Below are 27801 nucleotides of genomic sequence, written 5' to 3' on the forward strand. Positions count from 1 at the left end.
ATTTATGCTGCCCTGAGGGAGGCACCAGACTCAACCTGGGAACGTCACCTTTTCTTCAAGGCTGATATCCTGGTTTCCCTGCTTCCCACCAGCCTAGCTTTGAAGATCTGTTCCCTACCTTACCACAAATATATTAAGAAAAATGAGGTAAAGACCTCATGGACAACACGGTATACATAGAAATCTTTCACTAAATATTCAAAAAGGCAAACTAAAGTGTCGCAGAGAGAGAGTGTGAGAAATTTCAGATGGCAGTTAAAACCAAACCAAGAGTCAAATGCAAGTCTCCCGGCTCCTCTAATCAACAAGGGAACAACTTCATATTGAAAACACCTGCTATCTTTAGAAAGAGTTGAATGTTATAATTGAGGGCAGACGTTTTACATAGGTAAGACACATTAGAGAGAGAAACATTGTCCACAGAGCAATCAGGATGCCTGCCCTATAACTGGTCCATGAAAGCACTAGTCATTACAAGACCTCTTTCTCTATTGGCCACATTAACAGTTTTTCCTGAGAATGAGTTTTCTGATGGATAATAAGATTGGAACTGTTGCTGAAACACTTCTCACAAGCGGGATATTTGTAAGGTCTCTCCCCAGTAGGGTTTTCCAATGAATGATGAGAACTGAGCTCCAACTAAAGTTTTTCCCACATACTGACCACTTGTAAGGTCTTTCTCCAGTGTGGGTTCTTTGCTGCGCGGAAGGAAGTGAACTGAGGCAGGAGTGTATTCCATGCTGGAAGCAATGATGTGGTTTCTCTCCTATGTGGGTCCTCCAATGCATTGCAAGTTGGGAGCTGTGACTAAATCTCCTACCACACCCTGAGCACTGATGGGGCCTCTCGCCAGTACTCGTCCTCTGGTGTCGGAGCAAGTCAGAGCTGTAGCTGAAGCTCTCCCCACGCTCCTGATACTCATCGGGTTCTCCCCAATGTGAAGACCCTGGTGGGCTCTCAGGTTAGAACTTTGGCTGAAGGTCTCCCCACATTCAAGATAAGCACTTGTAAGGCTTGTCTCCCATGTGTGTCCTCTGGTGGGTAGTGAGGTTGGAGCTCCCGCTGAAACTCTTGCCACCTTCTCCACACTGGTACAACTTTTCACCAGTGTGTGTCCTCTGATGGCTGTTGAAGGCTGAGCTCTGACTGAAGGAGCACTCACAGTCAGGGCATTTATAGCGCTTCTCTCCAGTGTGAGTCTGTTGGTGTCTAATAAAATCTGAGCTGCTACTGACACTTTTCCCACAGTCTGGGCAGGGACAGTATTTCTCTCCTGTGTGGATCAGCTATGCTTAACAAAGTGTGAGCTCTGAGTAAAACTCCTTCCACATCTAGAACACATATACTTTATACAAGACCCCTCGTGACTTGGAAATGACCTTAAACTGTCCTCTTTGGTGGGGAGGGGGGTGGATTTTCCCTGTTAATGCTCCAGGAATGCTATTTGACATTCAATTTCTAAGTCTTTTTTTTGATAATACTGTACAGAAGCTAAAAATGCATAATCAAGCAGCACTTCTTCAAAAACATTCTCTTCTATATTGCTGTCTTCCTTCTCACTTCTGATGTGAAGATCTGAAACAATGAAGAGAAAATGCAGTTATCTTATTTTTCATTATCTGAGAAAGATCAGGATTAGGATTAAGGTGCCCTAATGGTTTTGAGTTTCTTTTTTTCTTTTGGCTGGGAAAGATTCGCCCTGAGCTAACATCTGTTGCCAATCTTCCTCTCTTTTTTTTTTTCCTTCCCAAAGCCCCAGTATCTAGTTGTATATTCTAGTTACAAGTCTTTCTAGTTCTTCTCTGTGAGCCACCACCACAGCATGGCTACTAACAGACTAGTGGTGTGGTTCCGCGCCCAGGAGCCAAACCCAGGCTGCCGAAGCAGAGCATGCTGAACTTTAATCACTAGGCCATCAGGGCTGGCTCTAGCCTTCTTTTTTTAACAGGATTTCTTACCTTAGGGTTCTGCTCACAGGATACCTTAAGATTTAGACATTTCTTTTAAAAAATAAAATAGTGGGGTTTTTTCTGATGATAAAAATAAAATATGCCTATTGTGAAAGATACAGACAATACCAATATAGATTCACTCTATATATGCTATTTGATAATCTACTTTTTCTCCCAACATATAATGGGAATCTTTCCATGTCTAAAATGTAGATCTACATCATTATTTCTATTTGCATCCTAGTATTCTATTACATGGATTAAAATAAAGTGGTTATCAGCATCTCCTTTGGAATCAGACTGTCATGAATTCAAATCCCAACTCTATCATCTACTAACAGTAAGTCCTTGGGCAAATTATTTAATCTCTCAGCCTTAGTTCCTTTAGCTGTGAAAGGGAGATTATAACATCTACCATAAATGTGAGAATTACATGAAATAATGCCTTAAAAAATATTGAGAATGCCTAATGCATAATAATAGATGGTAGATATTATCTTTGGAATGATTATATTTTATTTTAAAAAATCACCTATCAATAGGTACAGAGATTGTTTCTAATTTTCCTTAAACACAATGGCACAATATATTCCTTTTTATATAGAAAACTGTTCCCATTGTGTAATTTGGTTTTTAGGTTTAATCCATGAAATGAAATTCCTGGGTCAAAGGATACTGACAGCATAGTGTTTCTGACCTCCACAAAGGTTTCACAACCTTAAAACTGAGGAAACTATAATGCATAGGCAGTACAAAGAGAAGGGATGAAGGATAGTGGTCATGAGATGGGGAAATCAGAAAAGGTATAGTCTATCATTGCACAGGGGAGGTAGAGGGAAGAAAGTGTAGTAGAAATGAATATTCACAGGCTCTGAAATCAGATAGCCTGGATTCAAACCCTTATCTGTATATATTAGCTGTATAACCTTGAACATATAACCTTTTTTTAAAAATCTAACAAATAGGAATAACATATATTTCTTAACTGTGAGGGACAAACTAATGTACATGAAGGGTTTTACATAGTTGCTAAGCCAAGTAAGTGCTCAATAAATGGTTATTATTATTGAAAATACCAGCTAAATTAGGGAAGTGAAAATGAGAAAAATTAGGGGAGTGAAAAAGTGAAAATGAGAGCGCAGAAAAAGAAAGAACACTTCCCGATTAACGCTTCAAGAAAATTATAACCCTGATAATAAAACTAGATGTCGCAGAGTGACATCAGCATCATGGCAGACTGAGTTGTTCCCTTTGTCTCTCCCTTCTTAGTTACAACCAAATGGAACCCATTGACCACAAAAGGATTCCCTTCACAACACCACAGGATGCCTTGGAGGTCCATGCAGATGTACATCTGAAGGTGGGTAGACTGGACCCCGGGGAAGCAGTGGAACTATGGGACTTGCCCTATCCCCCTCCCCCGGTGGCAGTGATCCAGGGAGCAGATCCTCATGCAGCAGTCAGCATGACTGTGAGTTGAGGTGGGGGCAGCCCAGCCTATGTGCCAATGCCTGTAGAGTGGCAGCAGCCCCACCTGAGACAGTCAGTGGAGCAGCAGCAGTGGCCCAACCTGTACAACTACGAGTAGATGGGGCAGGAGCAGAAAAAACATCCCCTGCTCATCCACTGCTCAAGCAGTGGCAGGTGGTATCTGTGACCAGAAGCATCAGGAACCACAGCTGAACTGGTGACCCAGCCCCCAGTGGCAGCAACATTGACGCCAGCTCCACCAGTAGCAGAGGTTGCATACAAGTCCCTAGGTCCCTGTGCCCCCACCAGTGACAGTGACACCCATGAACCCAGTACCCCTGGAAGCAGTACAACTAGCACCCCCAGACAACCTGGGAACAGCAGTGCAGGTGGTGCACAGGACAGCAGCATCCAAGCCCACAGAGAGCCAGTGGTGGAACACAAGACCCTGGTGACCCCAGTGGCATCACCAGAGACTGCAGCAACATCTAAGCAGCAAGGCACCAGCAATCCCAGAAGCATAAGAAGCACGAGGAGAGTGCTGACAATGCTTCTGGCAGAGGCAGTGGAGTGTGGAAAGTGCAGGCTCTCAAATACAATCAGAAGCAGCTCAAACCAAAGTAACCAGAGCTGTACCCAAGTAAGAAAAGGGGATTACTACCACAAATGTGCTGGCAGAGGATCAGCTCATCAAATACTGGGAAGAACTACAGTAACACAGCAGAACAGAAGGAAAATGACAACTCTCAGGAACCAAACATGAAATCACAGAAGATTACAATCTAACTGACATCATCACCATTATACCACTACTAGAATGCAAGGATGGCTCAACTATAGGAAAAGAGAAAACCACAATCACTTTAATGGCTGTCAAAAAAAGCATTTTATAAAACTCAACACTCATTTCTTTTAAAAATACTTAGCCATCTAGAAATATAAGTAAGCCTGATATGTACCCCCCAAACCACAAAAAATATCATTCTTGAAGATTATCTACTATCACTGCTTTTACTCAGTATTTTTGCTGGATATCCTAGCCAATACAATAAGTCAAGAACAAGAAACAGGATGTGAAAATACTGGAAAATAAGAGGCAAAACCATCTCTTATATGCAGATAATCTGAAGAGTCAGAAAATCTGAGACAGGACAATCAACCAGGAAAACTCTTAGAATTAACAGAAAAAAATTCAGGACAAGCATTGAAACTGAATGTTTAATGAGCTGGCCTGATACAAAAATAAAATAGAAAATCTGAGCCTCAGAATCCACATCAATAAAATAGAGACTATGACATTGTAATTATAAAATAAAACAATAAATGTAAATATAGTATTTAGCAAAATGCTTGTCATATAATATGCTCTTAATAAATCATTATGAGAATTCAGTCATTTATCTGAAAAGCTTGCTCTGGAATAACATTTATGTATAAGATGCAATAATTTTGTTTAGATTTGGTTGTCTAACAGAAGATATTATTTTTTTATCCCTTTGCTTCTCTAAATGAATGGAATATTCATGGCAATAAACAATCAGACATGTTACATAGTTCAGATGGTAAGCTCAAGGCATTTTGCTGCCATCTGGTGACAATTTATCTAAAAACTGCAGTCAAGTTTTAAAAGTTCTTCAAAATACAAACTGCAAATCTAACACCCTGAATTATAGCAGGTCTCATGGCACATTTTGCCCAAACACTGACCTTACAATCTCAGACACTTCAGTTGCTAATTAAAGACAGAAATATGAGAGCCAAACTTACCAAGCAACTTTAGAAAATACTTAAAGGAAAACTATCTTTTGCTTCTGCTTACTCGTCACATTCCAAAACCTCAGCCAGAGGAAACACGGCTAAGAGTTCATCCAGCACGAGGAATAATTATTCTGCGATGGGAAGACAATGTGAAGAATAAGGGAGATCCCCTTGAAGCGGGCTTTGTGATATAAGCACAAAAAGCATGGGCTCTGGAATTAAGACCTGGATTTGATTCCTACCATTATCATCACTTACCAACCATGTGACCCAAAGTAAGTTCCTGATGCTCAATTCATTTTCTTATCTGTAAAATGTGAATGGCACCTACTCGGCAAGGTTACTAGGGGAAAATGTAAAGTTCAGTCTGTTCTGCTCCAAAGCACCTTTCTGTAACACAAACTGTCTCTGATGTGACTAGCATACAGGCGAATGATGCCTTTATTATGCAAAAGTTGCAATAGTTCATACATAATTTTTCCAAAATGTTAATGCTTTGCATCACCAACTAACAGCATCTGAATTTAAGTCACTAATGTGACTGGATGTGGCAAACCAAGGTGTAAATGTATACGATCCATGTTGTACATGACATCCATTTGCCCCACATCCTTCCTCTTGGTCACAGCTGTGTCATGGAAATAACTGATATGAAGTTTTCCCCAACATTTGTGCATTTTGCCCTTATCTTCATAACTCAGAACCTATGTGGTTTCTCTATATCCCTTTCATCAAGTTACCTCTGCCCTGGTAGGCTGAAGTCCTAAGTTCATTGAGAAATTTCTTTATTCGTTAGGAGGTCGGCACGTCTTTTTAACTATGATAGTTTTTTCATTAGGATCATTTTTGCATTTGTTATTGCCATTGTTACAAAGCTGCAATGGTTTTGAGAGGTCTGCCCCAACCATATTTTTCCACATAAAGTGTTATTCTCAGTGCCCGATTTTGTACAATGTGAGATTTTTCAGTATGTGGCATCACAGCAGACGCACCTATACTTAGCTAACCCCCAAAATAGGGGCTTTCTTCCCTCTCCAGAAACAGAAACAAAACGATACGATAATAATAACAGCTCATTTTTTAGTATTTACCATGTACCAGACACCCTCCTAAGTGCCCTCTATATATTGTTGTTTCATTAAATCTAAGACATCAATTTTCAGATGCATCGTTATCTTACGTACTACTAAGAAAGAAAAAACGCTGCCATTTAAACTATAACAAATGCTTTCTGATCACATTGAATTTTTATTGAATAGGCATTGAAAGAGCTTTCTTAAATTTTTAATATATATTACTCCTGTGCCTATATTAAAAGGAAATAAATTTGTGAAGTGAATATGTAAAGGTGGTCCTAAAACTCCTTCATATTCAGGGTCTGACTCTTCTGAGCTACATTTTGACTCAGAGCTGTCAATTTTCATATTTACATACAATTTACAATTTATTGCCCTCTGTACCATTACGAGCATTAGGAAACAGCATTTCTTAAAAGGTGCCTGAAGAAATAAAGCCATCTGGGGCTGGGCTTTGACTTCAGTTTTACAATTCTGTATACATAGCTTACTGAGGCTCCCTCTTCAGGAATGTTGCTAAGTACATTCTATTTACTATCTTCTCCATCCCTCCCACAACCATTTCATTCCTGGGAGTTAAACTAGCGCTCTACTATCATCTCCTAGATTTTCTTCTAACCCACTGATGCCCATTCTGTAAGTTTTGATACCTAAGATGTTGATGTTCACAAATGCACAATTAATGAATTGATCACCACTGCCGCCTGGACAACAAGGATTGTAAGCTGTCATCAACTCCAAGAAATATTCCATTTTCAAAGATATTTAAAACATGAAAAAATGTGCATTGAAAAATCAATAAAATAGGTAACATATTTAATCCTTACAACAACCCTATGACATAGGTACCATTATGATCTTAACTTTTAGAAATGAACTACAGCACAGAGAAGTTAAGTAACTTGCCCAGGATCACAGAGTTAATCAGTGGTAGAGGTGGGGTTCAAATCCAGCAGCCTGACCCCAGAGCCTATACTGAGTGTACTAACCAGGGCAGCCCTCTGCTCAGGGCTCTATTCTTATTTCATCAAAGCTTTGTTCTAAAATACCCAAAGAAGCATACATTTACGTTATTCTCCTAGGGCAAGCTACATGGTGCAGCTCATAATCAGAAAACCTCAAGGCCTGCTGCCAGGGTTTAAGGAATTTGAATATTTGTACAAAAGACCACTGGAAAAACTGCCCTAATTTACCACATTTTAAAAATCAGAAATGTTAGCTCATCCTCCTGGCTGTTTGTTCTTCAAACCCTTACCGGGGTACATTTTTCTTGAGGTCATCACCTCTCTTGAGACCCAGCATTCCCCTCCATCTTCCAGCCTGGAGAGAAGTGCAGCTCTGGAAAATGGGATTCCTGCATATGGGGAAAGATGAAGGATATGACTGACGGTATACAACTTTCCCAGAGCTCTGGTTCTAGACCCAAGGACCAAGGATAAGCTGAGACAAATGAGCATGCCAAGCGATTCAAATTTCCACTGATTAGTCTTGGATGAAACACTTCACCTTAGACAATTTGGACTTTTTTCTGCTGTAAACCTTCAAGTAATGTCTATCTTCCCCCAGAAAACTGTCAGCTCTATGAGAGCAGGAGCCATGTTGCTTTTCTCACCATTATATCCCCAGCACCAAGAACAGGATGTGGCACCTAGCTATGTAAAAACTAAATAAAAACTGAAATTATCCTTAAAGACATTTTCTCAGGAACATTTGCTTTCTAAATCAAGACCATAAGGAAAGGGAAATTCTCAGATACCCAAAGACTGCTAAGATTCCAGAGAGTTAAAGAAAAAGGACATTCTGCTAGAGCTTAAAAAGAACAGAAAGAATAGCCTAGATCCCTTCAAACTCTAGCCAGCTGAATACACCAAACCTTGTCAAGTTTACTCACCCCTCCAAGCAGCCCCAGAAATCTTCTGAAATCACACTGTTTACATTTACATGTTTTTGTACTGTAACATACACAGCCACTGTCACTCAACAAACTTCCCTGACTGCCTATTATTGAAACTTCAGAAGCCAGAGATAAAATCAGCTTCTGGAGCTGACGGGGCCAGGGAGCCAGAGACACCCCTCACACAGAGCAGGCACTTCACACCCATTCATCAAGAGTCAGCCCAAGGACTCGAACACAGGCCTGGGATCCAATCTTCTTTGCCCCTCACCAAGTTTCCCTAAATAAGAATAAATAAAGTGCTAGGGGAAAAAATCATTTTGTATGTCATTCAAGCAGAAAAGTTTTTGCATATGGTACAAGGACAGCACAGCAGTCCAAAGATACAAAAAGCCATCTATCTCAATTCATCACACTTTAACTAAAGAAGTAGCCTAGGATCCCCAAATCACAAAATTAGTTATGTAATTATTGTTAGAGTTTCTATTTGAAGGTTTATCAGCTGAGTTAAAGTCTCAAGCCTTCACTCCTTGACTGGAATTACCCTGACCGACCCTCATCTGTGTGTCTTGCTTGGCATCTCCTCCTCATGGGAACTCTGGGACTCCAAGAGCCTGGCTCTTCCCCTTGTTCCCACAGGGGAGCAGCCTTAGATGTGGGGTTCTAAAGGCCTGTTGCTGTGATAGTCAATGGGGGGTAAGAAGTTAAAACAAGATTGTCTGAAAAATCAAACCTCTCTCTCACTCACTCTTTCACTTTCTCTCTCTCTCACTATTCAGTGCTTCTCAAAGTTTTCCACTGAAATACCCCTAAAATGTACATGTTCAGGTACTCCTATGAAGGGTCTGGGGAAAGAGATGAAAGCAGCCTGCTATAAACAATAAAATGCTCATAAAATCTTTTCTCTTAGAATTTTGCACAAATTTGGAAATCTACCTTAACATGTTTTTCTTATATATAAATATATTCTGGCCAGGAAGAGGCACCATCACATGCTGCTGCGTTTCCCTACGGTTTCAACTGCCCCAAATCTGAGAAGTATGTTCCTATACTGTCTATAAGGAATGCCAGCTACAGTTCCTTCAGTATAGTAACTGGTCTATTTATCGAACAGCGGGTGTTCAAAAACTGTGTGTTGGATGGATGGATATCATTTGGAAAGGTAAACTTCAGATTGGTGAAAAAACCAAGTTGTTCTTGATCCAATCTAGGGAAGCCCAAGGGTCTTAGCAGGTTGAAATAAAAACAAAACAAAACAAAGCAAAAACAAACAAACCAAACTCATTTAAAACCACGTTTTGGGAGCAATCCCAAATGCTTGCCTGTCCAGATAAAAGCAGCAAAATATATTCATTAGTACCTCTCAAACATGCTCACAGCAATACAGAACCCGGGCCATCCAGGTGGGTGGATTCTGAGTCTAGTAAGAAGGACCAAAAAGGAAGAAGGCTCTAAGTCATTATTAACCCTGCACTGATCCTGCTTCTGTCCCGTATTTTTATTCTTCTCCTTTGCTGAGTTTGAGGCAAAGAGAAATTAAGGGTTTCCTCTGGCCCATGATCTCAGGGACCAATGGTCAGGATGAGCTCCCAAAGTCCACAGGGAACTTTTTCAAAATACACATACTTCTCTCAAATTAAAACCTCTGGAGCAGAGGTTGGAAAACCTCTCCAGGCATTTGATGGAAATCCTGGTTAAGAAGAATTAACACAGTGGGCAAACTTTACCCAGAAAACAGTAAAGGCAGCCAAGGGTAAGAGGCTTGGCAACAGGAAATTTCATCAATTCCCACTCATCTGAAATCCTCCTCCACACCCCCTTCATGTACAAAGCATTTCCTAATGAGGATGGAACAACTGGATTTCATCTTCCCCCTCCAAAATCTTTATCTCTTCTGCCAAATCCACCTACCAAACAAGAAAAACAAAAACAAGTAATTCAAACTAATTTTTAAATGCCCAACATAAGTTGGCACAGTATTTGGCTATCCCTATTTGCATTTCCATGAATAGTAAAGTGTGCCATCCTGCCTTAGCTCCTAGAAGATATGGTTTCAAAACAATATACAAAATGCGGTTGTTCAAATATTAGACATTACGACAGGAAGATGAATGGAAAATTAATGATCCCATCCTTTTCCAGAGCTGAAGTCCTACCTTGAGCTTCCCAGAGAGGCTGTGAAGTTGGTGTGAAGTAAAACATAGACCAAGAGCTCTCCTCTTACCTTGTTCTACATCAAAATATCCATAAGGAATAGAAAGATCGAATACCATTTGTGGCCTAAGAGTTTCACTTCAAGTTTCAGAAACTCTAACTTGGAGCTCAAGCAAAATTTTTCCTCTGCTTTTTGATCAAAAAGTGAGGGGAGGGGCCAGCCTTGTGGCATAGTGGTTAAGTTTGCCCACTCTGCTTTGGTGGCCTGGGGTTCGCAGGTTTGGATCCCAGGCACAGACCTACAAACTACTCATCAAGCCGTGTTGTGGCAGTGTCCCACATACAAAATAGAGGAAGACTGGCAACAGATGTTGGCTCAGGGCCAATCTTCCTCACCCAAAAATTTTTTTTTAAGTGGGGCAAAATTTTGGCACCATGTAAAAGCAGAGAGAATAATCCTGGCACAGGTCAAATTCTGTGAAAGGGACAGAATTGCTTATTCATCTTTATAGCCACAGAACCAAATTCAGTGACCTAAATCTTAATAAATGCCTGAAGGATGGATGGATGGATGGACGGATGGATTGATACATGGACGGATGGATGGTTGAATAAATGGCCTCTGCTGGAATTAGATGTGTACGGAATAGGAAACCCCAAAGTCTCTGAAGAAATTCAAAAAGAGGTATGAACCTAAGTTCCTCTTGAGTTCCAGTTGTTTTACCTGAGCACAGAATAAGATCTGCCTCTCAGTTATGACCTGGTATGATCTAAATCTGGCTCTAAAAAAACAAAGGAAGACAGAAAAGAAGTGGGGAGAGGGACCACAGCCACACAAATGATAAGCAATCTATCCCTTGACCATGCTGGTGCGCAGGAGTGATACATGATAAAACCCTAAGAGAACTCTTTCAGTACCTATTCAATAAAAGTTCAATGTAATAAGAAAGCACTGTATTATAGTTTAATTGGCATATTTTTTTCTTAGCAGTACATAAAATAATGTGCACATAAACCTGACAGTTTGTTCTTAATTGCAGTCCAATTTCATTAGGATCACCCAAAAGATCACACACAGACTCACCAACTTTGGGGCCCAGCCCAGCCCATCCACTCTTACTCTCTGGTATGGCCTTCTGATGTCAGGACTGAGCTGAAGCTCCAGGACAGAGAATTCTACCACCTGAGGCCACGGACCAAGATGAACCCTGGATAAAACCAGTCAGTGGCTCAGCACCAGCCAAGCAAAGCCTTTTCCGAAGAAGAGGACTGGTTCTCAAGTTATTTCACTGTTACGAGGCCTGACACAATCAGGATGACTCAGTTAGAAAAACAAATTCTGGAGAAAGTCTCCTGTGACCTGTACATTAACCAAGACATTTCAGATCAGGGTTCTAGGAGAACAGAGGAGAACTCACTATCCACAGAGGAGAGATTAAAGAAAGCAAAGCTTATTGTTTGCACAATAAACACAAAAAGACATAGAAACTTTCCTTTTGAAAACAGGCTATTTGCAATAAATTAAAGGTGAGATCTGTGTGAATGCAAAGGCAAACAACATTTATTTATTTATTTATTTATTTATTTATTTAAAGATTGGCACCTCAGCTAACATCTGTTGCCAATCTTCTTTTTTCTTTCTTTCTTTTCTTTCTCTCCAAAGCTCCCCAGTACATAGTTGTACATTCTAGTTGCAGGTCCTTCTAGTTGTGGCATGTGGGACGCCACCTCAGCATGGCTTGATGAGCGGTGCCACGTCTGTGCCCAGGATCTGAACCGGCAAAACCCCAGGCCCCCAAAGCGGAGAATGTGAACTTAACCACTCGGCCACGGGGCCGGGCCCAACATTTACTTTTTTAAAGGACTTCAGAGCAGAGGATCAGAGACTTAGATCAAATTATAGAAAACAAATAGGAAAAAGCCAAAAAGAATTAAACTAATAGAAGTAGAAAAGGTGGTGCAAGGAAAAGAGTCTTAAAACAAATTTTCAGACGGAATTAACATCCACTCTGAAATTCTCTCAACTAAATAGAGGCAACAAGGCTACTACCTTCAATTAAGTCTTTTAAAGGAACCTTTAGATCTCTGACTGAGATCTCCGCACTTGCCTTCATAGCACCAGAAGGTTATAATTAAAACCATACTAGTATTTCTTTGCATTTATTCTGACACAATTTAGCTGATGGATGACAGGCAGGAAGGAATCTAGCAAATTCACCAATCAAGGTACTATCTATAATCCTCTTATAAAAGGAAACTATTTGCTAATTTAAGTAAGTGCCTCAGCCCATTTTTAAAAACCCCACTCTAATTTAAACAATATTCTAGCATTAGCCTATTCTTGTTGTGAAAAGCAAGTATGATATAAATCATCCATTCTTGGGCACAAATGACTTTAATAAAGGCAGGCAGTTCAGTGAAAGTGACGGGTCCTGATAAAAGGTGTGTAAAAATAATTTGACTATTAGATAGTTTTCTCTCTCCTATCTTAGTAAGGCCTGCAGATGAAAAGTAAATTATAAGTATAGGATACTAAAACTCTTCTGTCAGAGACAGGGTTCAGAATGTTCCCTCTTGTATCATTAAGTCTCTCAAGGACCGATATGCCCAGCCTCATGGAACACAACTTATAAGAAATCTTACAGTTCTTAATTAGAGAGGGAAACGAGTCCTTACCCAGAGAAACTATGTTCCCGTAATTCTCAGGCAGCACATCCCTACAAAGCTCCCTCTGAGCAAGATCCAGATACTTCCACTCTTCCTAGAAAAGAGAAACATACCATTAAATATCAGTGATTTGTACAATGACTCAAAGACTTAGGGTTGCAAAAGGCAAATCAAGTAATAACATCATCAAAATAATAACCATAACAATACCATCTTACATTTATATAGAGTTTAGAGCTTTAGAAAATAAAGTCACACACATCAACTCCTCTACTCTTTACAAAAAAATTCTGTGAAGTAAGCAGGGTAGTCACACATAAGCCTAACTGATGAGGAAACTGAGATTAAGTGAAGAAGGTCACTCAGCCCTGTCATGGCAAAGCCGGGATTCCAACCTATGTCTTTCTGACTCTCTGTGTAATGTGCTCTCCAACGTGAGCAGAACTCAGCAGAGATGCAATGTAACGAAGCATCTGCTATCCATGCACATGGTCGGTGTTTCAGGAACAGCGGAAATAAAGATAGTGGAAATGGCAGTAAAAACAATTTAAAAACCCAGGGGGCTCCATCAGCCCGGGTAGGAACCACCTGGGAAAAGCAGAAGAGAAGGGAAGGCCCAAGTCACAAATAGAAAAGATGTTAGAGGGGCAAGAGGATTCTAGCTCACCTGAGTCCTGACCATAACAAATATGGCTGCCCTCCATATTTTCCTCTTGTAGGGAGGCTGAGACCTGAGGACCTGGCTGAGCCATGAGAGGAGAGAGAGACTGTCAGACTTCAGCCCTGTGCCAGCATTGTACTCCCACAGTGGAGGCTGGGATCTGCTGTGCCTGAGGCACCAGACCTTGAGTTCTCCCTTCTATAGACTGCAGGAACCCAAGCCTAGACCTTCCACATCAAATAATGCTCCTCCTCAGGCTCCTTTGCCAGCTGCTCCTGATTCAACAGGCTCTTTAGATATTGGATTTCCTGGGGACCAGTGTTAGGTTCTCTTCTCATCTCTCTCTACACTCTCTGTCTAGGCAATCTCATCACTCCTGTAGCTTTAATTATAATAACTTCCCAATCTATATCACCAGCCAGACCTTTCTTCTCAGCTTCAAAGACAAAATCCAACTGCTTGACATCCCATTCAAGTGCCTCATAGGCCTTTAAAACTCAAAATATCAAAAACTGACAGCTTTCTATCAAAGCTACCTCTCCCTCTAGTCTTTTGTCTCTTGGTAAATGGTACTCAAGTTGGCTATCTGGGAAGCATCCTTAATCCCCTCCCCTAAATCTCGTCAATCACCAAGTCCTAGTGAGACTACTGCAACTACCCTCGTTGGGGTCACGGTCACCTCTCTCCTGGGCTACTGCGATAACTTCCTAACTGGTCTCCCTGTATCCTTTCTTGCTCCACAACAGCCTATTTTCCACACAACAAATTGATCTTCTTAAAACACAAAACTGAATGTCACTTCTTTGCTTAAAACGTTCACTATCCTGTAGTAATTCTTAGGATAAAGCATAATTTAGCCCGAGACTAAATTACTAAATCTGCAGCTTCATCTCAAACCGTTTTCCCCCTCCCTCTATCTACTTCATCCATAAAGCATTCTTTCAGTTCCTTGCAGATACTATGCTTCGTCCCACCTTAAGGCTGTTTCCACTGACTAGAATGTTCATTCTCCACTTCCATCTCTCCCCTCCCATATGCCTAGCTAATGCTTACTTATCTTTCAAGTCTCAACTTCAACCTCACTTAGAAAAGCCTTTTCCTGACATGGTAAACCAGTTGATGTTAGCAAGTCAGTTGGTCAGTAACAGAACTGACATTTTGATCTTTATCTGCCTGACTACTATGTGTCTTGATTCTAAACTTAGGTGGGAAAAAGAGAGGTGTTGCTTATTGAGCTCTCTCAAAACCCAACAGTCTAAGCTCCCATAGCATTCTGTACTTGTCTTTCATAATCCAAACTATACTCACTTACTTGTGAAACTGTTTAATGTCTGTCTCCCCTTCTGTACCATAAATTTCACACGGGTATGCATCACGTCTCTTGATTATCTTTATATCCCCAATGCCTAACACATGGTAGGCACTCAAAAACTTGGATGAATGAATATCAATGCTGACATTTTACCTTCACAGAAAAACATATATTACTGATATCAGTTTTAGTGACCCCAGGCTTCACCCTCAATTCTAAATGCAGCCTATGGAGAACTCTCTCTCCTACCACTAATGGCCCTCTCTTCTTACCGCTCTCCTGAGAACATCTCCACCACTCTCACCACTTGTTTGCCACTTTCTGGACAATGTTCCTGTAGACGGCTATGAATTACCCCTGGCAGCACAGTAAGTGGCTGTTCTCTGGTGTGCATCTCAGCCCTTAGCCACGGACAGCAGAGCTCCTGGAGTTGACTGAGAGCTACCTGGGGTCCTTGCCTCTCCTGGTAGTGGAACTGTTTACCAGACTGGTAAGAAATCTCAGGGCTGAGGCCATGCCCTTGCAGGACAGATTCCCATTTCCAATTTGAGCCCTCTTCTAATGTTACTATTGGTCGCTTCTCCTGTTCCTGGTGGACCGGGCCCTGAGAGTTCAGGACCATGGTCACTCTGAACTCTGCACTCACCAGTATCCAGAAATAGAGCAATGTGGAATCCAAAGAATTCCCTCTCTTCACCTTCAGGCTCTAGAGGATAGCTTCCCTTCAAAGGACCTGGCAAGAGAGAGAAACAGGGCAGAATTAAAGTGGGAGAAAGCTTTCAGAGCCAGCCAGTCTCAAAGGCCTACAACTCACCTAATTAACCATCAATCAATGAGTCAAATCCCCTTCAATGTTGAGAGGCTTACAGAAATATATAAGGCTTTCTAGAAAGTGAAATTTAACAGGAAGCCAGCAGAAACAAGACCAGTTACACACTGTCCCAAGAAGCAGGTATTCAGACAAGCTTCAACATCAGAGAGGATCTGAGAAATAGCAAAGTCAGAATGAGAAAGGGGCAAGGAACAAAACATGAAGACTAAGAGCTCTATTTGGAAGTCTCCAATAAATTATAGTAGGTTTGTTACTTTAAAATTATATTTGGGGACATAAAAAAAGCGTATTATGAAGGTTTTAGCTATGAAAAAGTTGTTATGAATTCAGATGTTCTTGATATTGTAGGTTAAATTAGAGTAAGTTGAACAAGCAACTGCTACCAATAATATTAGTTGGAGGGTAGGGATGGGAGAATAGGAAGGCAACTTATGCCCCTCTCTTAACCCCCTACCCACTCCTCCTCAAAAGAAGAGGGATAGCTTATCTTATTGGCAAAATTGATTATAAAAGTGGGTTTGGGGGGGCTGGCTCCATGGCCGAGTGGTTAAGTTCGCGCGCTCCGCTGCAGGTGGCCCAGTGTTTCGTTGGTTCGAATCCTGGGCGCGGACACGACACTGCTCATCAGACCACGCTGAGGCAGCGTCCCACATGCCACAACTAGAAGAACCCACAACGAAGAATACACAACTATGTACCGGGGGGCTTTGGGGAGAAAAAGGAAAAAATAAAATCTTTAAAAAAAAAAAAGTGGGTTTAGGGGTGAAAAAAAGGAGTCTTACTTCAAATACCAACCTCCAGTGAACAGGCTGGGAATACCGAGAAATAGAGTAAGAGAGATGGAGATCAAATGCCAGGTTTTCTAATGATAAAAGTTAGGTTGGAGGACAGGGTTCAGACCTGGGGGCAGTGAGCTGGTTAACACTTCACCCGAATTAAGCAGACTGACCCCCGCCGCAGCAGAGGCTGCTGACTGTTCCCTAATATCTGTTCTCTCTTTCACTTTAATACACTTCACAATTTTTGGTTGAGGAAATGGCTTCTTGGAATAAACATTACGTTTCCTAGTTTTCCTTGTAGCTACGTATACGGGCCAATGAGATACAAGCAGAAGTTCTGTAAGGCAGCTTCAAGGAAAACTTCCCTAACATTTTCCCTTTGTGCCTTTTTTATCCATCTTTCATCCCTTCCTCCATCCTGCTGCCTAGAACACAGATTGTGATGGCTAGAATCTGTTAGTTTTACGTTCGTATAGCACCCTGGACTCTAGGTATAACTGAGCAATAAGCAGGAAACAACAGGGTCCTCAAGGACTTTGGGGTGTCAAAGTCATCATACTAGCCTTGTACTGCCTGCCACTGGACATTATGTAAGAAAAAAATTCTAACCTACTTAAATACATGTTATTTTGGATTTCTGCTACTTGCAGCAAAGTTTGTCTTAACTGTACACCCAAGCAGTCAAAGATACCCTAGGGTTCTTCAGGCCTCCATTTGGTGGCCTACCCCAAAATAACTGATGACATGGAAGAGTAGACTGAACCCAAAGAGAAAAGAGGAAGAGGCTGAACCACGCAGCTCAGCTCCTTTACCAAACTCACTAGTTAAATCATTTTTCCTTTCCTTGAAGGAGAAATGAATGAGGAAGCAGAGACAGGTCAGGAGGCCTTCTCTTTAAAAGTTCCTCCACATAGAAACAAGTAGGAATGGGATTCCCCCCACCTCTGCCCCACTCTGACGCCTGGATGTCAACTTCAGCTCCTCCCTTTCCCTCAGATCCTACATCTCAACAATCACCAAGTCTTGCTGATGCTTCCTCCTTAATATCTCTTCATTTTTAGCCTCTTCCTTCCATCCCCATTGCCCCTATCATAATTCATGTCAGTAGAACAATGTTATAGATTACTGGTCAAGAGCAAGGGCTTTGAAATTAGGCAAACCAGGTTGGCAATCCACCTCCTGAATCATAATCTGGGTGGCCTTTAGCAAATTGCTTACCTGATTTAAATTTTTCCTAATATGTAAAACGAAGATAACACTAATCTCATAAGGTTATTGACAGCATTAAACAAGACAATGTTCACAAAGTATTAAGATAATATATAGCAATAAATGATATCTACACATCTTTATTTGATCTCTCTTGGACTACTGAAACAGCCTTCTAATTGGTCTCCTATATCCACAGTTATTCACCTACTTAATATTCCACACTATTACCAATGTGACTTTTCTAGAATCTGACTGTGATTCCCCACTTAAAAATCCTTCTATGGACCCCACTGCCCTCAGGATAAAGTCTAAACTTCTTAGTAGTATATAAGACCCTTTTACCTTCTCAGCTTCACTTCTCATCACTCACTCCCTTGACTATTCTGTACAAGGCTAGACATGAGCAGGCTCAGATCATGAAGGCACTAAGATTTTATCCTATCTGTATTTGGGGGTCATTGACAAAAGTCCTCAGGGGAATACGATCACAACTGCATAAACACAGCCTCAAAGGAAAAACCCTAAGTGTCAAGGAGCTCATCTACTAATACTGATTTTTTTTGTTAGTTATTCCTATGTATTTTGATATTATTATAAACAATATCTCTTTTATATAAGTTTTCCAATTGGCTTGGCACAATAGAAAGAAAAAAATTTCTTAAGAACCTGGAACCCAAGACTCAACCAACTTACCACACAATACATACACACACACACACACACACACACACACCATGGGTAGCACTTCTCTGATTATAATATGGACAATATAATTTTCTTCACCCTCCTTTATCAAGTTTTTCCTCAATATTGATTTTTTTAATGTATAATTTTCTAGATTTTTTCTAAAGGTAAACACTAGCAGAATTTATTTTAAAATATTAAAATTTTAATTCTAATCTAATTTTAATTCTAACCTAATAGTTACAAGAATAGTGTTAATAGCTAACGCCCGCATGGTGCCAGGGACTAAGCACTTGATGCAGATCAATTCTCACAACAACTCTATGAGGTAGGTGCTATTGTTATCTTCATTTTACAAAGAAACTAAGGCAAAGAGGGATTAGATTGTTGCCCCAAAGACCCACAGCTAGGAACCCTGAGTTTGAAAAACTTTCAAAAGAAAAACTCACTTTCCTGCTCTGGAAAGGGATTGGTTACATCTTTTTTAGCTTTAAAGATTCAGAGGCTGGGGGCTGGCCCCGTGGCCGAGTGGTTAAGTTCTCATGCTCCACTGCAGGCGGCTCGAGTCCTGGGCATGGACATGGCACTGCTCATCAAGCCACGCTGAGGCAGCGTCCCACATGCCACAACTAGAAGGACCCACAACGAAGAATATACAACTATGTACCGGGGGGCTTTGGGGAGAAAAAGGAAAAAAATTTTTTAAATCTTAAAAAAAAAAAATTCAGAGGCTAAATTTCCTAGTCTTGATGTGGAAATAAGATGTTGCTATGAATTTCTGGGACATGCTGATTTATGACCATTTGAGCTGCTTAGTGTTTTCACGACTGGTTTGAAACAGCCAATGCTTGCTCTAAGCACATCCTTCCCAGAGCTAGTTAGGGAATTTGGGTCAAATCTTCATTTCCTACTTTCTGTATCTGGAAATATCCTCTGATACATCTATGAGAAGGCAATCTTTTACAGAAGGGTCTGAAATGGATAGATAACACAATAAATAAAAATTCACTCCAGCATCCTAAATAACAAACATGAATTCACATATCCTAATCCTGACCCAGGCAATAAAGTTCTTTACCAACATCATACATAACTTTTCTCTAGGTGGGGATATTGACTTCACCACATTTAGAAATGAGCTCTCTTACTTTCTAAAGATACTATTATCAACTGAGACTTTTTGATGGAAATAGATGTTTGCCTTTTTATAATTAAGTTTCACATGAACAATTTCCAATAAAATCAGCAAATCCGTAAATAAACATATGGAAAAAATACTAACAGTGGCAATCAAAGAAAAGCAAATAACAGTAACATTTTTTTTTTCTAATAGTGACAGGCTAAATCGGCCCTTTCTTTCAGAGAGCAATTTGACACCACCTGTCAAGTAAAATGCTTAAATACTTTGACCTCTCCTGGGAATTTATCCCATCATAGTAATCCAAAATAACGGAAAAGTTATTTGCACTAATAAGATGTTTGATGCCCAGAGTATAATATGAAAAGTTAAAGGCCATCTGGATAAACAACTACAAAGTCTAATCAATGGAATATTAAGCAGTAACTAAAATTTTATTTTAAAAGACAATGCAATAACATGGAAAATAGTTATACAACATTAAATAAGAATGCAAGATGAAAAAATTATACTGAGCTATGACTGCAATCCACTCACTTACACAACAAACATATCGCCTGATCAATAGCTAACCTTCAAAATATAGCAGCCATTTCAATCTTGCAAAATCCACTAGCTCTTAAAATTGAAAACCATCCAGGGATCCATGGATGAGCTTTAGGGAATCTGTGAAATATCTGGAGTTTATGTTTTTCCGAGGAAAAGGTCCTGGATTTTCCTCATACTCTCAAAGGGTTCTGTGTCTCTTAAACACAGAGAACCTCTGCTCTCAAGAATTAGGGTCGTTGGGTTTGGGGAGGAAGAGGTTAAAGCCAAAGGGACGAGATACAGAGGCTGGATTCGTCCTACAGTTATCAAACTAATATTGCTAATGCTTTGCTTTTGTCAAAGCAGAGCTCTGCTCAAAATCTTAAACGGCTCCTTGCTTACCATCACATTAAATCCAAACTCCCTTTGCCTAGCTTTCCAGGTCTGTCCTACTCTGTCTCAGCCCATCTACCCAGGAGCACAAATTTTCCAATTACCACTATAGTCTTTCTTCAAGCCACTTTCATCAAACCGCCGCACGTAGCAAACAAATCCTTAAGTCCTTCATCTTGCTATTCCCTATTCCAAGGAATGTTCTCTGCCTCTTCACCTTCCAAGGTGTAGCTTAAATTCCTCTCCTTCCAAATCATCTTCCCAAACCAGTGTCTCCCTTTCTGCAGTTTCCTGGGAGAGAGCACAAGTAATAGGAAATGCCCCTGATAGAGAACTGAGGGAGCAGCACGTTCTAGGCTCACTTCTTTCAATGACAGTCACGGTCGCCCTATAATTAAATGGAAGTAATCACCCCTGCTTCACAGGGTCATGGAGAGAACACGAAAAGCAAAGGACATGGAAACTGCAGGGCACCTTCAAAGTATGGGGACTAGATATGAGGACATAAGCAACGCCCCTGGCACTAACATCTCTCTAAATCTGATGCAAAAGCCTGAAGTGATTGTGATTTCCAATTTGCTGCCGAAGGAACTGAGGATGATGTGAGTGAGATGAGCGGATGAGACTCTGAATCACACAAGAGGAGTTAACTAGGGTCTATAAAAACGCACCCTTCTCCCGTCTAGCAAAAGAGGACACTGCACGGCCTACTCCCTCGCCCGCCCTCGGCATCACCCCACCCGCCACAGCGACCAACACCAGGCTGGCCCGCGGAGGAGCGGGTCACTTAGACACTGTCCGAGGGTCAGGGACCGAGGCCGGGCCAACCGGCGCCGACCCTACCGGTCCGCTCCGCAGCGCTGCGGAGAAGAGACGGCCGCACCACGCTCGGGCCGAGGAAAGAGGCGCGCCCCGCGGAGGAGGCAGGGCCACCCTGGAAGGGCAGGGCAGGGTCGCCGGGTCGCATCGCCAGGCCGTTCCCGCCAACGTGGAAAGCATCCTCGGCGCTCAGCCTGGCGATTCCCGGCTCTACTCCTGGACTCAGGACCACAAAATCCAGCCGCCAGACGGCCTCTCTCTCTCTCTCCTCTGCCGGGATTGGCCAGCGAGCTCCCGCCCCTGGAGAGTCCGCTGTGTCCATTGGCGGCTGTGTGGGTCGGTGAGGGAGAAGAGCTGCTTGGCAAACCGGGAGATGTAGTCCTTTCCACGGTCCCCGACGAAAGACTGGCACCCTTACGGACTCCAAGTCCCAGGACACCCAGCGCAGACTCCCCGAGATAAAGGTTAGGCGACGCAGGCTGCGGAGATGAAGCCCGGGATGCTGAGAGGTGTACCTAAGGGTGGGGAGAATCTCCCCGGAGTTCACGTGGGTTCCGCCTCAAGGCCCGCGGGCACTAGAGCCGGGCTGTTGGAGCACACGTCTTGCCAAGGGCTGAGCAGTCAGCCTGACGGAGCAACTGGACTTAGAGCCCGCCAGCCGCAATCATAGGCATTCCAGTAATTTTCTTTATTATAATCACCTCGTGTTTCTGTTGCATTTTATTGGATACCAAGAGCCTTCACGTGTTCCTTTCCGCGGAGTTCCTCGAAAGTTTTAAGCCTTTCATAAAATGATTTTAGTGACTTGTCGCAATTCTCTCAAGGATGATACGTAGCTAGTATCATTCTAGACGCGTAGTAAAGACATTAATTCATTGCATACAGTAGGACGCCTTGTAGCATTAGGGCGCAAATCTCTAGCGGAGATTTTCCCAGCTATGCTGTAAGGTTCTTATGCCATTTTGACCATGGGCAACTGAAGCAAGGAGAAGCGAACTGCTGTGAGGATGCAAGGTCATCAATGCTAAAACCAAAGCAAGAGTCTACATCTGTTTCATTCTCTAGCCTCCTCAGACTCCTCTTAAACTTCTTCATCTACCATGGAAGTCTGGTCTGACTGGAGACCCAAGTACGTTTTGTTCTACCCTAGCAATACCAAGCTCTCGCTTGTCAGAGCGTTTTCACGCGCAAAGAGCTTTCACTGACATGACCGTTATTTTATTGGCTGACGAAATAATCCCAGATGGGTTTGCTGACTTACCCGAAGTCACCCAGCTAAGCCAATGATAAAACACAAAAAGAAGCCGCTCCTGAGTCCAACCAGCACAGCACACTTCCCAGGGCATTGGTTACCTCTCTGGACTGGAGTCCTGCCCTCCCTACACTTCTAGGTTGTTGAAAGCAGAGACAGGCTGCTTCAGCCTCCACCAGGTCCTCCAATTTAGACAGTAGCAGAATCAGAAGAGAGGGCATCAATAATAAAGTGGAAGTTTAATAATTTAAAAGTGCAGTCCTCTCAGGAGCTCCTTTCTGGTAAAGCAGTACAGCAAATATCTGTTGCCTAAGTGAACAGCAATTCTTGATGATGATTACAGGACTGGAAAGTAGCAATTGAACCTCTGCCAATGGATCACTCTGGGGAAAGAGTGATAGGAGAGAATCTGAAAGCCTGTGTTTGCATGTGTACTGGAAAACCAATCTGGCTTTAGAAATAATGGGCAACACAATAAGGATGTTGTCAATGTATCATGTATTAAAGGAAAGATCAAGGATCGGAACCAAAATCTAACATTTATTGACCACCCACTATGTGCCAGACTTGTTAAGTGTTTGAAAGATGAGCAAGATACAGTTCCTGCCTTCCAAGGGCTCACAGTCCAGTAGGATTGACGTGCAGGTAACTCATCAGTTATACCCAGAGTGTATTAGGCTGAACCTTATGAAATTGCTGATCTTTGTTTTTACATACAAAACAGCAATTTTATATGGTTCAACTTAATAAATGCCAACCAACCATTATATGTCCATATTCTATTTGTTAATATGCCCTTTTCCATTCAATAGGTAAGGTTTTTGCCTCTGATGTTTGGCTTTTTTTTTCATTGCTAATTAATGGAGTTTCAATGCTTAGCCTTTAAACTATAGTTCCTTCTAACTGATGATGAAAGAACTCAGCTAAGCAAAAAGAAGTGATCCTTCCTTCTTCACAGTTGTAGATAAACAGAAACTATTCTGCATCCTACAATTGTTATTGCAGATATTATTTCTAACAAGGTAGCCCTTTAAAATATCAGGGCTTCTGAGATTGTTGGTATATCCTATGAAAATAATCTTTAATCCCAAAAAGGCTTTCAATGATTGGATGTCTTCCTTAATAATTGTTGGCATCTCTGTTTTCTGGAAGGTATAAATACTTGTGACTTTTCTTTATAAAGCCAGAAGAGGATCATTGGCATTTCTTCTTCTTATACATACATAGAGGTAAAAAGTTAAAATGATGCTACAAGATTTCTGATTTAAACAGAATTTGAGTGTCTGCATCTCATTTAAATTTAACACAATTTTAACATTCCTGAGATAGGAGTGAACATAGAATACCTCAGGAACACAGAAGAACAATCACCTTGGGATAGATTTTGAGATAGTTTATGTTCTTTCAAGAGTCAAGAATGCTTGCACTGAACGTGCAGTAAAGCAGCAGACAACTAGTGGAAAGGCATTCCAGGCACAGGGAACAGTATGTGCAAAGGCACAGAGTAAAGAGAGAGCATCATGTCTTCAGAGAACAACAAATAGTCAGTATGACTGGAGCAAAAGCTTCTGTGACAATGTAGTGGAAGATAATTTTGGAGAGGGAGGCAGAAACAAGATTGTGAATTATGAGGTTTTCTACCCTGGGAACACAAGTTCTTTCTGGCCCTGTGAGAACAGCAGAAATTTTTCTCTCTATGTCCCTCAGGCAGTTCTTTCCCTTGCTTTGGGGAGAGGTTGTCACACACATGTGCTGATCAGTACCCTCAGCTGTAAACTCGAGAGACCCACCACAGATTGTCTGTGCACTTCTCTTCTCCCTGGCCCCCTGCCCTGCAAATTCTAGCCACCTTGGGTCTCCCTGGACTCCCCACTCTGTCTCCTTAACTCAAGGCAATGCCAGCCTCCACCTGGCTTCCGCCTCCTTGTGTTGTGGCCTGTAAATCCCCTTTAGTCAGTAAACTTGGACAAGTGTGGGGCTCACCTTATTTGTTTCCCCTCTCTCAGAGGTCAGTGTCTTGCATTGCCTATGTCCAATGGCTGAAAACCATTGTTTCCTATATTTTTCTAGTTTTTTTGTTGTTTCAGGTGGGAAGATAAATGTAGTTCCTGGTACTCCACCTTGACCTGAAGCAGAACACTTGAGCTTTTATCCACGTATTTATGGCCTCACGGTCTCAAGATGGCAACCACTTGACACCTGGCTAGGAATGAAAACCCCATCACTGGTGATAGGTAGACTATTGATAGCTCCTGGCATGCTATAGACAGATGATCGCCAGTACTTCCACTTGTAGTGAACTAGATGGTGTAAAGGTTGAAGAGGATGCGCAAGGTGGGGGGTGGGGGCGGGGGGGGCGATATTTTAGGTATTTGAGAGGTTCGAGGAAAATAACAAGTATAAGGGTTATGGAATTGATTGGCTGTTTCTAAATGCCATTGAGTTGTTAAAGAGAAAAATGACAGGATTAAATCTATTAATTGAATACTTAATGCAAAGTATGAGAGTCAGAGAGCCTCCTTAGGAACAGTTAAAGAAACCTTCATCTCCTATAGTCAGAGAATAGACAAAACTACCTTTTTAATTGTAAGAGAAGCAGAACTTCAGAGTAGGCTGAATTCACAGACTAAGCAAGTCTCCTATACCCGATAGAAAATAAATGGAAGCTGAGAATTGGAATGGGGCTATCTGGGTAGATGCATTTGAGAACCTTAAATCTCTGGACTCCCCTGCAACCTCTGGTCCTGCAGGAGTGTACCACTCCTCTTTACTGGGAGATAGAGGACTCCCTTGCCTGAAAACTGTGTAGAGAACTCAAATGAGGCAGGTGCCTTCCAATACAATGCCTGCCCTCCTAGAGATCTGCTCTCATCTCCTCTCCTGGTCACCAGACCCCATACTAGGTTCAAATCTCAGCATAATATGACTGGGGAAGTGCTGGGCCTGCTAAGGGAAGGGGCACTGGCATCACTGAAAAATTCAATGTGCTATCCTCTGCAGTCTTGGATTGACAGGAGGAGAAGCTTTTCTAGAACAAGACTCTATGGTAGCAATAGAGATGGTTGGATCTCAGAATAGCAGAGGCTTGGTAGCAGCACTTAGCTGTTAGAAGCAAGGTGAGGTATAATAAATGTAATGGGCAACAAGATCAGAATAGCAGCTGGGAGGACCTGACCCACAGGGAATTATGGAGATGCTCATAGAACACGGTATTTTTAAGGGCAGCCAATAAGCGAACTGCTTAATTTATGTAATCAAAAGAGACGAAGAATATATGAGCAAAAGGCTGAGACCAGTTGCTCACTGGAAAGTCACAATCCTTTGTCCAATTTCTAGTTATGAGCCAGTTCTCAGATCCAAACCCACCAACTGAAGGAGAGGTCAGGTTCTTATAAGGAAAGACACTGAAACACTATGCAAAGTGAATGCAGTAGTGATTTTCACAGTCTCCCACCCTGAAAGAGATTGCTTATTCAGGTAACTATGTACTCAGGAAGGGAAATCCACTGATCTTTCAAGAACTTGTTAGGATACAGGGTCTGAGTTGATGTTGATACCTATGGACCCAAACCTCCATCATGCCCCCACAGTTCAAATAAAGGTATATAGAGTTTAGGTAATGAGTCTTAGCCCAGGTCCATCTCACGGTGGGAACATTGAGTTCATTGGCCCACTTTGTGGTCATTTCCCTGGTTCTTGAATGTGTAGTTGGGAATGTCGTATTTAGCAGTTGGCAGAACTGTAGAGTAAGAAGTAGATAAGACCAAGCAGAAGCCACGGAAACGACTCTCTTCCCCACCAAGAGATTAAACTGAAAACACTTTGTATCCTGGGGGGAATGGCAGAGATTACTGCTACCCTCAGGAATTAAAGGTGCTACAAGCCCACATCCTATCCGCATGTAATTAATTAGTCTGACCTCTGAAAAAACTGCATGTGTCACAAAATTACAGCATAGCATCACAAACTTAACCATCTCTTCTAAAGCAAATTATCACAGCCTCTGCTACATGGTATGTGCCTATCGATTTGGTGAATGCATTCTGTTCCACGTCCAGCACATTGGAGGGTTCACAGCAGTTTTAATTTGCCTGAGACGGATATTATACATTCACAAGCTTCATATTTACTTTCACAAAATTCACGTTTCCCCAGGGCTATTTTGATTCTTCTGCTCTCTATTATAATAGAGTTCAAAGGATCCTGGACTGTTTGACCATCCCACAGAAAACTGTTTTGACAACATCGTGTTGATCATACCTAATAAGCAAGAAAGTGACAAGAACGCTGGATGCCTTGGCAAGACACATGTGCTTCAGAGGGTAGAGGATAAACCCTACAAAGTTCAATGCCTGTTAGTGAAAAATCTTTCCCAGTTACTGTTTAACATCATACTGGATGTTCTTGTCAATATAGTAAGAAAAATAATGTGCAGAAATTGGAATGGAGAAGATATGCTAATACTGTTGATAGATGACGTGAACATACACATAAAATCCAAAGTAATTAAGAGATTAAAACAAATACATGAGTTGAGCAATGTTTCCAGATATGTACAAGATTGGCTGACCAGAATACACCTGTGGTATTTCTTCCAAAAGTGCATAATCTGAATCTAATCGTGAGGAAACATCAGACAAACCAAAATTAAGGGGCATTCTAAAAACTTACTGGCCTGTTGTGGTAGGCAGTAAAATGCCCACCTCATACTCCCCAGAACCTATGACAATGTTAGGTTACACGGCGAAGGGAATTAAGGTTGGAGATGAAATTAAGGTCGCTAATCAGCTGACTTTGAAACAGGGAGATTATCCTGGATTATCCAGGTGGGCCTAATGTGATCATGAGGGTCTTTATAAGTGGAAGAAAAGGGCAGAAGAGAGAGAATAAGATAGATGACTGCATAAGAAGGTCTCAGCCAACGTTGCTGGCTTTGAAAATGGAAGAATGGGGCCTTGGGCCAAGGAATGCAGGCAGCTTCTAGAAGCTAGAAAAGGCAATGGATTATTCTCTAGATGGAATATGGCCCTGCTGAGACTTTGATTTTAATCCTATGAGACTTGCTTTTGACTTCTCATCTCCAGAAATGTAAGGTAATAAATTTGTATTGTCTTACACTGTTACGTTTGTGATAATTTGTTACAGTGGCAATAGGAAACTCATATACCTGTATCATTAAAAATGTCAAGGTCATGAAGGAAAAGAAGGCTGAGGAACTCT

The 27801-nt window shown here is 41.6% G+C and overlaps 1 long non-coding RNA gene across 2 annotated transcripts; it reads right to left on the reverse strand.

Annotated features, from left to right (window-relative positions):
* Nucleotides 1-351: 351 nt before the first annotated feature.
* On the reverse strand, nt 352-21671 carry LOC138923170 (uncharacterized). 2 transcript variants are annotated; one of them, XR_011436407.1, is made up of 6 exons: nt 21354-21604; nt 15759-15928; nt 15591-15677; nt 12981-13065; nt 7512-7610; nt 352-1575 (listed from the first exon to the last, which is right to left on the reverse strand). It is a non-coding gene; the product is annotated as an uncharacterized lncRNA (long non-coding RNA). The 2 variants fall into 2 exon arrangements; XR_011436406.1 differs by lacking the exon at nt 15759-15928 and having other exon boundaries at nt 21354-21671.
* Between the last annotated feature and the right edge of the window lie 6130 nt (nt 21672-27801).

Source organism: Equus caballus, chromosome 2, assembly GCF_041296265.1.
Source record: "Equus caballus isolate H_3958 breed thoroughbred chromosome 2, TB-T2T, whole genome shotgun sequence".
In the NCBI taxonomy this organism is placed as follows: domain Eukaryota; kingdom Metazoa; phylum Chordata; class Mammalia; order Perissodactyla; family Equidae; genus Equus; species Equus caballus.